Source organism: Pteropus alecto, unplaced genomic scaffold (genome assembly GCF_000325575.1).
Source record: "Pteropus alecto unplaced genomic scaffold, ASM32557v1 scaffold7, whole genome shotgun sequence".
NCBI classification, from domain to species: Eukaryota; Metazoa; Chordata; class Mammalia; order Chiroptera; family Pteropodidae; genus Pteropus; species Pteropus alecto.
Window position 1 is genome coordinate 44,849,288 of NW_006494614.1, and position 15,306 is coordinate 44,864,593.

At 39.1% G+C, this 15,306-nt stretch overlaps 1 protein-coding gene across 1 annotated transcript in view; it reads left to right on the top strand.

The window, feature by feature from the left end:
- Positions 1 to 11,871: 11,871 nt before the first annotated feature.
- The window catches only part of BTBD9 (BTB domain containing 9), a 59,668-nt gene continuing 56,233 nt past the window's right edge, over positions 11,872 to 15,306 (top strand). The window contains exon 1 of the mRNA XM_006926849.3: positions 11,872 to 12,051. The gene's annotated coding sequence lies outside the window, so the exon portion shown is untranslated. The remainder of the gene's footprint in view (positions 12,052 to 15,306) is intronic.

Here is a 15,306-nt window from a genome sequence, read left to right on the forward strand (position 1 = left end):
GCTGTAAATGTATTGAGTCCTATCAACATTAGCAAAGATTACAGAAGATTTTTTAAATGCTAGTATCTAGGACTGCTGTAGTTGTAAAGAAATAGGCACTTTCATAGACTTTATCCAAACTTTTGATACACCAATTTTGCAAAGGATTTCAAGAGTCGTTACAGACTTTAAAATGTTGAGATCTTTTTATCTGGTAATATTGTTATGTTCTGGGAATTCTGTTTCCTAGAAAATAATCAGAGATTTTAGTTTTAAAATTATATCCAATTTATTGCTTCCATCATTATTCATAATAGAAAAAAAAATAGAAACAACTTAAATGTCCCCAAATGCAGAAATAGTTAACAATAACAGCACCCATATGATATAATATTATTTATTTTAACATTAAATTGTGTTTTCAAAGAATATTTAAAGATGCGGAGAAATGCTCATGAGGTATTATGTGAAAAAAAAAGCAGTATACAAACTAATGTACAATATGTTCTTGATTTTGTTAAAAAAAAAAAAAGAAACAAATACACAAAGAAATGACCAGAAGAAAATGTACCAAGTTATGATTCTCTCTGTCAGGATTATCAATGATTTTATTTTCTTCTTTGTAATTTTCTGTATTCTCCAAATTCTCTAAAATGAGCAAGTATCACTTTTATAACCTGGGATAAAAGAAATATTGCTTAATTTGGTAATACTTACTTTTTCACCTTTTGAATAAAATGAGGTATTTTAACAAACATGTTTTTTGTCTGCTACCTAAACTTATATTCAGATGGTAACATATTAAAGATTAGAAAATGCTTTTATATTAAGTTATTTAATGCTCTTTATATGGTTAAAGACTTAAAATTCTAAATGAGCCAGTTCAGTGACATTCAAACTTTATTTAAACATTTAGAAATGTTTAGTTTTTAAAAGTTGAAAAAGGTGATAACCCATGAAGGAAGTTAGTCAGCATTATTTTCTTATCCACAGCTGACTTTTTCTGAATGAACTTTCTCTTTGTTGCTTACATTCATTTTGCATTTTAAATTGTAGTCTAAAATTGCACCATAAGTCCATGGTACAATTTATGGACAAGTGCCACCCTGTGTTTGTTTAAGAAAGTGTTAGTCAATGCATATTGGAAACCAATATACATTGTATATTGGTTTAAATCTTACCAGTATTTTGAACACCTCACTATTCCAAGGATTATTGGTTTAAATCTTACCAGTATTTTGAACACCTCACTATTCCAAGGATGTTCTCTGTACCAGCATCACCTGAAAGCTAGTTAAAAATTAGGGATTTCAGCCTTTACCACAGACCTACTGAATCAAAATCTTTATTTTCAAAGGTGATTTGTGTGCCTAATAAAGTTTGAGAAGCACCATTGTGCAGATTCCTTTTTTTTCTTTTAATACATTTTTAAATTTTTTTTGTTTTTTAATTAATTAATTTTTATGATGACATTGGTTAACAAAATCCAGTGAGTTTCAGGCAGACTCCTTTTGAAAGCCACTAATATCAGAGCAATATATCTGTTGTTAGTATAGATACAGAGAATATCTGATATAATCCAAAAATAGGAATTATTTTCTCCCACTATTATAAATATAGTAAAACACTCATTTGTGGTCATGAATATAAGGGATATGTATCTAATCCACAAACTTGGGTGTAAGAAGTAGGATTTTTAACTGCACACAATTTAAAGCCCACTTTTTGAAAAGGTAGAGGGAAACTGAATTTCAGTAAATTTAGGTTCTCTCCTGCTGCTTTTCTCTGAGGTAAAGTCTTAAGTTTTTCTAAAGTCTAAAAGGTTGGAGGAAAGTGAGCATTTGATCTTCCATAGGCAAACCATCCTATTGACATTTGCTAAAATGTCAAGTATTCTATTTAGTCTTTTGTTGTAAATGTATGTAGCTTGCTCTTAGACCATCATTCATTCTTACTGTTGAGGCCACTACAGGTTTTGCATCTCCCTTGCTGCTTCATTCTGCTACTTCCATGCTATGTCAGTTCTAGGGAAATCTTTGGGGCTAAGACTTCAACACGGCATTTACCCAGGGAGCACTGGATCATTCTGATGCTCTTACATCATATGAGACCATGAGAAACTAACTCTACGAGGTTTATATAAGATCCTATCTCTCATAACCGTTTCTTCCCAGGGATCTTGCTGATTTCCAGGGGCTCTACCAGGAATATAGGGTCCTTCAACTTTTAAATTTCTAGACACTTCTATCTCAGGACTCTGAGATTTCCCTTTATCTTAACCCACAGGTGCAGAGGGAGGTAGGGCCTCTTCATAGGGACTCACCAGGTCTTGGGACTCTCCTAACTCCTCTTCTCACAACTCAAAGAGTGACAGTTTAGATTTTTGAAAGTCAAAGGCCATTTGTCTTTTCTAACATCCCTAGGCCGATATTCTAGCTGCCTGGGTTACAGAAATGCAGGGAGAAAAGTTAATATTTCAAATATCATGCCACATGAATAATAGGATACGAGGATTTATATTCTATTATAGTGAAGTGTGCTCAGCATTACTAGGAACACACGATCATATTAAGCATTCCCATAGAGCAAGAAGGTAGAAGAATGAGACAGGGATCCTGTACTGAGGACATTATGGTTTGTGGAGGCAAACTGCACAAAACAAGAGCACGATGGCAAAGCAAAATATCGACATGAGTAAATTCTTAAAAGAAATAATATTATAGGCAATTAATAGCATTTGAAGGACTAGTTTGAAGAGTGCACCCCTATTTGATGGTTCTCAAAATTTGGCATGCATCAGAAACCCATGCAGGGGGTTTGTCAAAACATAGGTGTCTAGGCCCCACTCTCAGAGTTCTGTTTCAGTAGGTCTGAGGTGGGCGCTAGAATTGGCATTTCTAACAAGTTCCCAGATGATACTGAAGCTGCTGGTCATGGACCACACTTTGAGAACCACTATCAACATTCTCCGTGGATTTGCAGGTTTAATTCTACAAACTCAGTATAAAATGTATTCAAAAGCCCTTCCTGATATCCCTTTTCCTTTCACTTGCAGCCCCACCCATCATCATTAATGTGTCCCTTGGCTAGTGCCAACCTCTTTTCCAAAAATGACATAAATGAAATCTCTATTCCTGACAGTCTCTCTTCTATGCATTTCTTAAAAGCTCTGAAACACACTCCTTGCTGTTTTCCCTGCATGTTCCTCTGTTTGTCCCAGTGTACTACATGCAAATCCTGTTCCATTGTGAACATATATTCCCACATTCTCAGCATTTTGTTTTCACTTGTTTTCCTTGTTCAGTAAGACTTCTAGCATCTGCTTCCAGAAATCTGCATGGATATGATGCTTATAGATGGACTGGAGACCAGAGAGTAAGGAATTAATAAGTGAATTTGGCAAGAATGTTGGAGATCAACAATATACAAAAATCTAGTATATTTCAATAAAACAGCAATTAGAAAACAAAATTTAAATAATTTTATTTAAAATAGCATCCAAAACATCAAATATCTAGGAATAAATCTAATAAGATATGCAAGACCTCTATAAAATTTTAATGACAAATTTTAAAAGATTTAAATAAATGAAGGGATATTTTGTTTATAAATTGGAAGGATCAATAACAAGGAGTAAATTTTCCCTAAGTTGACCTTGAGATCTGATGAAATACCAGCCAAACTCAAAGAAGGATTTTTATGGAAATTGACAAGCTGATTCTAAAATGGATATGGAAATGCAAAGGGCCCAAATAGAAAAGTGATAAAGCAAAATTAGTTAACTTTCTCTACCAGGTGTCAAGACTTATTATAATGCTACAATAATTAAGGCAGTGTGGCATTTGTATAATCATAGACAAATAGATCAAAGGGGAAGAATGGAAAGTCCGAAAACAGATCCTCATGTAATGGATGCTTGATTTATGACAAAGGTAGTGCTGCAAAACAGTAGGTAAAGAACAATGTTGTAGGTAGGTGGCCAGGAAACATTTGAAAATGGAGATTCATATACAGTTGGTTTATCTGGGAGTGCTTTCAGGAAAAAACACAACTGGATAGGAGGAAAGGTTTAACTGTATTACAGTGGCAACAGAGGCCTTAGCCAATTCCATGAGGAGCTCTGAAGCTGAGACAGTCTCTTAAAGATGTTGCAGGTTGAGGCAAGAGGACTAGGCCTGGTCTTTGTATCCCTACCCTGACTAGGGTACAAATCAGGGTAGGGTTTCAAAGTCATTGGATGTAAACTTCCCCCAAACTACCCTTGGAAATGGCAGCTTCCTTCTGCAAGGAAAAATCCTGGGGAGAGACAATTGTTAGCTATCCAGCAGTTAGAGGAATGAGTATCTTGATGGGATCTGGGCAGCACACTACGGCAACATAGTTTACCCCTTGTACCGCTTGTATTTATTTACTTTATATAATAAGTTTAATCTATCTAGGAACCATTCCTCTAGGATTCTGATTTTGTTTCCTGGTTCCTGGAGAAACTTACAAGAGAAAGGTTTAGTGCAACCAACTACTCTCCCCACCACTGCAGCTGGGTTTGTGACCACATCTGATATAGATCTTGTTCTCTACTGCAGGGGTCTCCAACCCCCGGACCACAGACTGGTGCCGGTCTGTGGCCTGTTAGGAACTGGGCCACACAGAAGGAGGTGAGCGGTAGGTGAGCGAACGAAGCTTCATCTATATTTGTAGCCACTCCTCAGCGCTAGCATTGCTGCCTCAGCTCTGCCTCAGACCATCAGGCATTAGATTCTCATAGGAGCATGGGTCCCTGATGCCAACAAGGTTAGGGACCACTGGTCTACTGCCATTCTAGACTCCCTTCATCCTTGGGTAACACCTCTGCTAGTGTAGATGGCTAACCGGATAGAGTGACCCGTCATCCCTGAGGGGTCTGAGCCCCTTGACATCATTTCCTTGTCAGGCCAGCCAGGGTTGCTATACTTGTCCATTTACCATCAAAACTGGACATGAAAATTCCAACAGGCATCTAAGTGGGTTTCATGGATGGATATTCTTAGCTGCATCCATTGAGTAGCAGCAGCCCTACTTCCTAACAATCAGGGTCACTTCTGACAGAATGGTGATTCTTGTCCAAAATAACAATAACTTAAAAATTAATGGTGCTCCATAACTCTCAAGGTACAAAGATAGTCCCAGCACTGTTATCTCTCCAAATCAAATTTAAATTGGCTCAAGCGTCCAGATGCCATTTAGGCAGGAAGTTCAGAATCACTCTATTGGGCCATTCCTATGTACCCTACATTGATTTTTATCAATGTAGTTTGCACACCTTCTATATCACAACTACCTGGGATATTTGTTACAGACTCCCATAGTACCCCTCAAATCTGAATATCTGGAAGTAGGACTCAGTGTGCCCCCAACGTCATTCATATGCACTTGACACATGATCTTTCTGCATCTGAAATTACCATGCCTACCTTGTCTGATTCCTACATGACTTCTGGACCAGCACAGCACTATCCAATAGAATATCATTTCTACAATAATAGAAATGTTCTATACGTACATTGTCTAGTTACTAGCCACATGTGGCTACTGGGCAACTGAAATGTAGTTAGTCTGACTGAGGAACTGAATTTAAATTTAAATTAATTTAATCTAAATGTAAATAGCCACATGTGACTAGTCTACCATATTGGACCGTGAGGTTCTAGACTTACTCCTTGAGAGCAAGAACCATATCTTCAATCTTTGTGTCTCCTCTGTGCCTGGAACAGAGAAACCCAATAGATAAAAACTGAAATATGAAATAGACCTGTAGTATTTCCATTTTTTGAGGTTCTTGTATGTTAAGAAGAAATACCAAAACAAGATTACAGAAATCGTAGTGTCTTTTGTTTATCTTACATTTTTTTTCTTTTGATGAGGACTTTTAAGATCTACTCACTTAGCAACTTTCAAATATGCAATATTGTAGTATTACCTATAGTTACTGTGTTGTATATTACATGCCCATGACTTATTTATTTTATAACTGGGAAAGTTTGTACCTTTTGACTCCTTTTATCCATTTCACCCCTCCCCCTACCCCCAACCAATTCTGACAACCATCAATCTGTTTTCTGTATCTATGAGCTTGGTTTAGGGTATTTGTTTTTCTGTCTGATATTTCACTTAGCATAATGTCCTCAAGGTCCATCTATGTTGTTGCAAACGGCAAGGTTTTGTTCTTTTTTATGGCTGAATTATATTCCATTGTGTGTGTGTGCAAATATACATGTACCACATGGTGGTGGACAGAGGGAACACCTGCAGACAATTCAGGATTTTTCTTAAAAAACGACTCTTCAAAAATAAGAAAATTTAAGTGTTCAAGTCTATAAAGTTCTATCCAACAGAGCAGAAGTTCTGTAAACTCACAGACAAGTCATGTTTTTTTTTTTTTTTACAAAGTTTACATTAGTTATCTATATTTAAAGATAAATAAATTTCAAATCTGACAACTCCAGATGCTCACACCACCACATGGAAACAATCTACTGGCCTGTAGAGTATTTACCCACCCCTCAGGCATCTGAATGCTCTGTCAGAGAATGAAGAAGATTTGGATTGAAGAAATTTCAAAGAAGAAATTATCAGTTACTCACTCTGGATATGGAAAAGTCTGAATACTACTCTCATAAAATGTATGGCTTTTAGTAAAGTGACTGGCCAGTAAATCTACCTGGAAGAATTACTTGCAAAATATACACTTAAGTAGAAATGAATCTGGTATTTAGATACTGAATCTAAGCCAATTAAATTTGAGGATATGTACCAAAATAACTATTTTAGTTTCAGAATAGATGACCTTTATCCATTCTTTCTGACAAATGGCAAACCACAAAAATGAACTATACATTAATTATAATAAAATGTCATCAGCATTAAAGATAACTTTCTTATCTCCAAAGCAAGGTAGCATACATCCAAATAATCCAAAAGTAGTTTCAAATTTAGATACAAGTTAAAACAAGAAGGGACCCAACTTGCCTGTTTTATTCTACTTGAAATACTTTCTGTACTGGCTGAACAGCAATTTGATTGATCTGGACTTTCAAGGTCATGCCAAGTTTTATAAGAATTGTGATTCTATCTTGAACTCATAGAACTTAACCAGAAACTAGTTCCTGTCCACAGAGTCAAAGCCTGAGAAATCATTCAAAGCTGCAGATACTCTTTTAAAAACAAAGTTTATCTTTTATAATTATAAAATAAATGTACACTCTCAACAATTTAGAAAATTAAGAACAATTTAGATTATTTCCCCAACTTTTTATTTCGAAAATTTTCAAACCAACAGAATACAAATATGTAGGCCAAGGGTACTCCCAGTTACTAATGCTACACCACAAATTTATTCAGTGCTTCTTGACAGCCAATGTGAAAGGAGAAAACAGTTACATAATTCACATTGCCTATAAGGAGAAAGCATATCAGTTACTCAAGGGTAGCCAAGTGTTTCATGAGATTTGGCTGAGAGAGAAAATTCTCCTGTATTCATTTAATAAGGAATACAATGGGATATCACACACATCCCTACAGTAATTGCATTGATGAGTTCTGTAAACTACATTGTCTAGAAGCCCTCAATGTTAGCAGAGGGTGCAAGGTAGCTGTGTGGAGGTTTGGAGCATGGACTCTGGAGCCCAACTTCCTGGGCTCGAATCCTGACTCCATCACTTATTGTATGATCTTGAGTGAATAACTTAACTTTCCATGCCTTGGTTTCCTGACTAATAAAGTATTATGATTAATAATATCACCTACATCAAAGGGATGTTATGAGGCTTAAATTACTTAATGCCCATAATGTACCTTGAACAGTACCTGGCACTTACTAAGCACTGTCGTTATTACAGTAAGTGCTAAAACAAAGGTGTGCACGTGATGTAATAGTACAGAGAAGGGCACTTAAACCAACTAAGGGCCTAAGGGAAGGTTTGCTGGAAAGAGGATGGCTGTGCTGGGTCTAAATCTTAGTCTACTACTTACTTAACTGCTGTTGGTACAATCTTGGCCAAATTACTTAAATTTTGTATCCTCACCTGCTAAAACAGAGCTATAATGTCAGTTGCTGATACAGTAAGCTGATGTTTACGAAATTAAATGGGAGAATTGTGGAGAAGAGACTTTTCCACAACCTGACTGCTGTCTCTCCTGTGAGCTGGACCTGGGCCAGAACGGAGGTTGCTCTCTGCAAACCCCACTTAGAGACTGTCTGCTCATCATTCTGACATAAATCAGCACCCCTCCCTTTACTCTAGCTATGTGCTGGTTCCTGTAACAGGTTGTTCCAGGAACTGTTCAAGCATATAAAGAAGTTTCCTGTACCTGGTAGCATTCACGTACTAATATCCATGACTATTTTTCCCCCTTTACCCTATATAATTTTTTGACACCTACCATTTCATCTTGCAGCCACCCAACACAGGCCTTGTATAAAGCTTTAATAAACTCTATTTATTACCAGAGTGGAGTGGCCAGCCTTCTTCTTCAGTCATTCCCTGTCCTTTACTTATGGAGGTAGATTTTCAGTCTTGGGGCTTTTCCCTGGGTCTGTGTGTACTAACAATAACACGAGTGTTAGACGAGCAAATGTAACAGAGTGTGGCATGTATAACAAATAAATATTTCCCCTTGGATATGATGGAAAAGTAAATTACTCTTGCACCTAATTTCGATGTGTCTCTTTTTTCCAATTAAAAAGTATACTTAGTTTAGAAGTAGTTGTACATAAATATTCATTCCAATCACAAAAAAATTACTTGGAATGTTAAGATCAGCATAGGTTTAGCACAACTCTCATTTTTTTTTTAAATCACTCTGGAAATGTATTGGTGCATATGTATATTTTTGAGGTACAGTGAACCTACCCAAGAGTAGGTAAGTACAACACCTTGATAGCCATTAGGGAAAACTGATCACTCCCTCATCTGAATCACTTTATCCACCCTTCATTTCACTTCATAGAGAATTCTAACATTCTGTGTAGTATATTGTGTTATAGTTCATTCAATTTATGCCTTGCTTTGTTTAAAAAAGAACTATGGAAATTAGTTACATACTAATGAGTTTATTTCCCTTCCAAAACGAAGTTTCTTGAATAACTGTCATATCTTTGGTATCTGGACAGAAGAAGCTGGCACATAATATACTGACTCTCATTGTTTGGTAAAATGATCTGATTTGAAGTATGCTGTTATAAGCAAATGAGCTCAATATAAAGTTGGGGGGATTATCTAGGAAGTTATGTGAAAACTACAGATTCAGACTGATCTCCTTTGGTAGATGAGAAAACCAAAGGCTGGAATATTTAAGTGATTTGCCCAAGTTTATCTATTTAGTTACTGGTTAGAATCTCAACATACGTCAACTAGTCCAGAGGCCAATCCACCATATTGACCTGCCTTTCAGACCCCAGGGATTTGGTGTCTATCTCTACTACTTCACTAAAGTTGCTATTGTTAGTCATCAAACACTTCTGTCACTAAATCTAGTCACTGCTTTTCAGCCCTTGAAATACTTGACCTACTTGTGGTCTCTGATTCTGCTAAAGCCCACTTCATCTTGTGATTCTTTCCTACCTTGGCTTCAGAGGCATTCTGCCCACCTGGTTCTTTTATCTCTGGCCATTCTTCCTCAGACTTCTTTGTGGGCTTGTATTCATCTGCCACTCCCGTTCAAAGGGAGTATTTCATGGGGCTCTATCCTTGGTCCTCTATATTGTTTCTTCTATATTTTCTCCTTGATCTCATCCATGCCTAGGGCTTAAATTATCAATTATAAGTTAATATCTTCCAAATCTATTTTATTTTAACTCAACTTCTCTCATCTTCATAGACCTGTAAAGTTTGACTGTTTTTTGGATATTTCCCTCTGGATATGGAGGTTCCCTCCATCCAGTTACAGTCACATTGCAGTAATCTTCAAGGAAATCTAATTAATTTTACCCTTCTTTTCCAGATAAAGGAGAATGCAGCTGGAGACCAACTATCATCTTTACTACTGACTGTATTAATTTTCTATTGTTGTAACAAATTACCACAAACCTAAAATAACAAAAATTTATTACTTAAAGTTCTGGAGATCAGAAATACTAAAGTCAAGGCATTGGCAGGGTTGTGTTCTTTCTGGGGCCACTAGGGAAAATTCCGTTTTCTTGCCTTTCCCAGCTCCTAGAAGCTGTCTGCATTCCTTGGAACCAGGAGTGAAGATTCTTCAAATCTCTTTCTCGCTGACCTTTGCTTCCATCATCCTATCTCCTCCTCTGACTCTGACTTTCCTGCCTCCAGCACAGCCAGATAATCAGAGAAAATATCATCTTGAGATCCTTAACTTAATCACATCTGAAAACTCCCTTTTATCATGTAAGGTTAACATATTCACAGGTTACAGAAGATTAGGATATTAACATCTTTGGGGGTCATTATTCTGTATACTACAACTGACAGTTGGTATTGGATATTACCTGTGACAGAGAGTTTTCTAAAGCCAAACTCTGGGATTAAATAAGTTTACCATCTTTGTAGCCCTGGACTAGGCACCCTCAACTCCACCCCCAGGCCCTGCTCAAGAACATCAGGATAGTTCTGTGAAGACAGCTTTAAGAGAAAAAGAATGGGATGAGTAGACATTTTTTTTTTAAAAAAAAATTCACCATTCAGAAAGCCACTGCTCCAGGGAGGAGTGAGCTAGGGGAAGGTGCAGTGAGAAGCCAGGAATATTATATTAAGGGATATTACGCCATATGGAAAGAAACATCATGAGTGGAGAATAAGTGTTTCCCCAACAAATGTATCCACATTTGAACTTAACATATCCCACAAATTTGATCATCCTCCTAGGACAGTTACCACCAGTTTCTAGTGACGTAGATCAGAAACTTGTGGATAACCAAGAGACTCATTTTCCTTCGCGTCATGCTGAATGTTTCCACCATCTACCCCAGCACCTATCCTAAAGATTTGGTCTACTCATTGATACCCAACTCTATGCTGTCAATTCTACCACCTTAATAGCGCTCACATCTGTCCTTTCTTCTACATTCCCACTGCCAAAGATTTGGTTAAGACTCATTACTTCTTATATGGAGTACAATGGCCTTAAAACTAATCTCCCGGCCTCAAGTCTTGCTCTTCCAGTCCATGTTCTCTTTCATACATTTACTCATGAATTCTCTCCAACTTGCCACACTCCCATCCTTCAGTTTGCCCAAGCATCAAGCAGAATTTATTCAGTATCAGCCTTGAACCTAGGTTTCTCTGACTCCAAAGTCCATGCTTTTGTTTTCTTCAACTGCCTTCTCTTACAATTAAAGCATTACAAAGCACCTTTGCATACATTCTTTCCTTTTAGCCTCACAACTCTCCGATGTAAGCTGAATGGGTATTGTTATTCTTATTTATAGAACGAGGAAACTGAGAGTCAAGGGAATTCAAGGCTCGGTCCATCACTCCCTTGCTCCTGAGTTAACAAGTGTCACTTAGCAGTCTTCCATAATTAAGTGCGCAGTCAGTTCCTTCCTTTACTCCTTTGAGAACCTTCCTACACTTAGCAGAAGTAGCCTGTGGGATCCATGCCAGACTGGACGAAGCCACTGCTCTCTCCACCACAGGCGCCCTGTAACTTCGCCACGGCGATCAAGGCGGGGACCATCCCATCCGCAGTGACGAGATCGGTGACGCCATACAGTGACGTAGTAACGTGACTTACCCGGAGCCAGATGCCGGCCGGGCAGTCACACCCTGGAGCCCCCTGCTCCGGAGGGCAGCGGGTGCGGCGGGTGAGGAAAAGCCGCAAAACCTGCCTGAGGCGACCTCGCCGCCCTAAACCTTCAGATCCCGCCCACTCGTCGCCATCGGTTGCTAAGTGACGCCAGCGCGCAGAAGCGCGTGCGCGGCCACGGCGTTGTGCGTGAGAGCGGGCGCGCGCCGCGGCGGCGGCGGCGAGGAAGGCGGCGACGGCATCTGCCGAGGGGGCGGTGGTTACGAGCAGGCAGCGGAGCAGGCGGAAGAGGCCTCTGTGCCGGCGGCTAGGTCGCAGAGGAACCTTGTTGGGGTGAGTAGCCGGGGCTTCGCAGGGGAGGGGGGGCCTGGCCGCACCTGCTGCAGTGTGGGATGGTCTTGTTTCTTCCGTGTTTCTACAGCATGGAAGGGATTCCCTTTTTTGTACGTCTAGAAAAGGAACTCAGGACATGTGACAGAGCACCCGCGCGCGCGCCACTCCACGCCCCTTCGCTGCCTTCTCCGGGGACGGGGGCTGACGAGGGTCAGTTTCTGGATGCGGGCGTTCTCGGAATCGGCAGCGAGGGGCCAGCGAAGACAGTAGTTCTGAAAGGTGTAGTGGGAAGTAGATGTCTGGGGGCTTCAGGGTGGCTCTGCCGGGCTCCCGAAACCGAGTCGAATCAGGAGAAGCCTGGAGTCCCGGAGCAGCCTCTCATCCCGCCTAAGATGAGGTTGTCTGAGACCGTGTGGAGGCGGAACCGGGGACGCTGGGGTTGGGGTTCGGAAAGTTTGGCGCTGTTGGGGCCTTCAGCCCTTGCCCTGGCGGGGCTGGGAGGACAAGCTGGTTGTTATGGAGAGAGCTGTGAATCAGTGCCTGCGTGTGGCGTCAGACACACCCACGACCTAGGGGAGCCGATCTGTCATTAGAGATAGGGGGTGGCCAACCTGTTGCCTAGTTTCCAACTTCACATGTATGTGCACGTGCTTAATGCACACCTAAAACTTTGCTCTGTGCATTTTATCACATCGTTGCTGCAGATTTTGAGGCCAAGGGGGCGGATATCCATCTTCAGTCCTTACTTCCTCATAGTCGCAAATCAGCTGTTTTATTTCCCAGAACCGTTGTCATGCTTCTGTCATTAGGGCCAAGGAAGTATGGAAGCACTGTTTTTTTTTTTGTCTTCCTTAAAAGTAGTACAGGCTTGCTATATACTAGATTGAAAGTTACAGGTTCTGTTTAGCATGCGGGCTAGAAAATGGTGGTTTGAAAAGCCGGAGTGTAAAGGTGCAGCATATCAGCCCAATGCTCTCCTCTGAGTGCTCTGGACTTCTCATGGGTGGATATGTGGCGGTTGTAGTTACAATCCTTGGGAGACAGGAGAATTGGAGGTCGGGAAGAAGTCAGTCTTTTCCGACTGTCAATTAAGGCAATGCCTAGAACTGGTAGAAAGATAGACTATACTAAAGTTTAATCATGAGTCGTGCAAGAAAATTGAAGGAAATTACTTCTAAGTTTCATTCAGATATAAAATTCTGTGATTCAGTTTCATAACTGAGGATCTACAAAGTATGTTGCCTGAGGTTCTTACATCATGGAACTAGTAATAACCTTGCTCTGTGATAGAGTTCTTGAAATTCAATGTCTCTTGCTCTCTGGACTATTATTAGCGTTTAGGACAGGAATTACCTCTGTTTTCATCCTGGCAGTATCACTAGTGCCTACAAAGTGCTTGCTACACAGTAGGCAAGCAATAGATATTATATGCCACACTATATAAGTGGTATATCATTGTATAGCAAGCATTTAGTTCACTCCTTCAAATTGTTAATACATGTGCCCCCTCTGCCCAGTATTATGCTTCATGTGAGAGGAGGATTGTGAGATTACAAATGATGTAGAAGACCCGGCTTTTTTCCTTTAAGAGCAAACAGCCTAGCTAGGAAAAAAGTGTGTGTGTGTGTGTGTATATATATATACATATATATATACACACATATATATATATACATATATATGTGTGTATATATATATAATTATGAAACTAAATGTGGTAGTATGTAAACAAGTGCTATGTGAGCTGTTATACTTTAAGTGTGGTAGAAATTTAGAAAAGATAAGACTTATGGTGGGCTGAGTTAGTGAACACTTTGGAAGAGGTAAGATTTGAGCTGGTCTTTGAAAGAAGCATAAAATTTGAATTAGAAAGAGATAAATTATACATTGAGAAAATAGTGTGAGTATTTTCTTTTCTTTCTCTCTCTTTTTTTTTTACGCCTACTGCACCTAGTTTTCCTAGGTGGTCGGTCTCCCATCCAAGTACTAACCAGACCAGACCTGCTTAGCTTCCAAGATCAGACAGGATCCGGCGTGTTCAGGGTAGCATGGTCGTAGTAAAATAGGGTGAATTTAATCATTGGGGTATATTGAGGAGACTTATCCATGACTGGAGCAGAAGGTCTCTAGTAAAGGAATGTTGGAAAGGGAAAGTGTTAAGACAAAGGCAGGCTTATCAGCATCCCATTGATAACAAGTTAGAGTCTGCTTGTTGGGTGGGAGGGGGTTGTACTCAGAGTAGAGTCTTAAGTGTTATTCTTATTTAAAAATGAAAGGATATTATAGTTAAAGCAGCAATGGGTAGTTCTATACTATTGTTTTCAATTATTAATTTAGAATAAATGCCTCAGTAATGTGTGTGAATCTTATGCATTTAGTCAGCAGTGCATATCCCCATTTCTAAAATCTACTTGATGTGCTTGGGGCATTTCATTGGAAATTTACTGAAATAATGTACCCAAAGCAATTATCCAGCCACTCTCAGTGACACAGTTTTGCTTGGGATTATCCCTTATAGGGGCCTGTGAGGTTTGCAGTTACTGCTGATCCTGTAAAAATACAAATAATGTTAGATGGGAAAGGAAACTAGTTAAAAAAGGATACTAAAAATATTGCCAAAAAGGTTTGAGAAAATTATATATGCTCATGCTAAATATTGATGTTTGGTCTTTACAATATCTTTTATGTGAAAGTTCTTTTAAGTGGTGTGCAGACCTGAAGTTGAATTGTTAACCTAAGATGTGTAAAGTTGCAACACTAAATGTTGCATTATTTAACAACTCAGCAAATATTTATTGGGTGCTGGCAGTGGCTAAACAACTGTGTTGGGCGCTCAAAAGACAAAGAATTAGACACAGTATACCCTCTGAGATACTGAGAGTTTGCCAGAGGAGACAAACTACTATCCATGATATGTTATGATAAGAATTAATCATTTTTAGAATGAATAAAATGCTGAGAGAGTATGTCAGTTTGGGGAAAAATTGTCAGGGAAAGCTTTAAAGAGAAAAGGATGGAACTTAGCCCTGAAGGTTGAGTAGAATTTTGCCAAATTGTAAGAGGGGAAACAAGCATTCCAGGCAGAGGGGAGAGCATAAGCAGGTGGCCAAATAATAAAATTAAATGGAGTTTTAGAAAACCTTGAGCTCTTTCTTGTAGGCTTGTTGTATGGCAGAAGTGATGAGACAGGAAAGGTATGGTTGTAGCCAAATTATGAAAGGGTCTTCTATTCCATTCTAAAAAGCTAGACTTTTC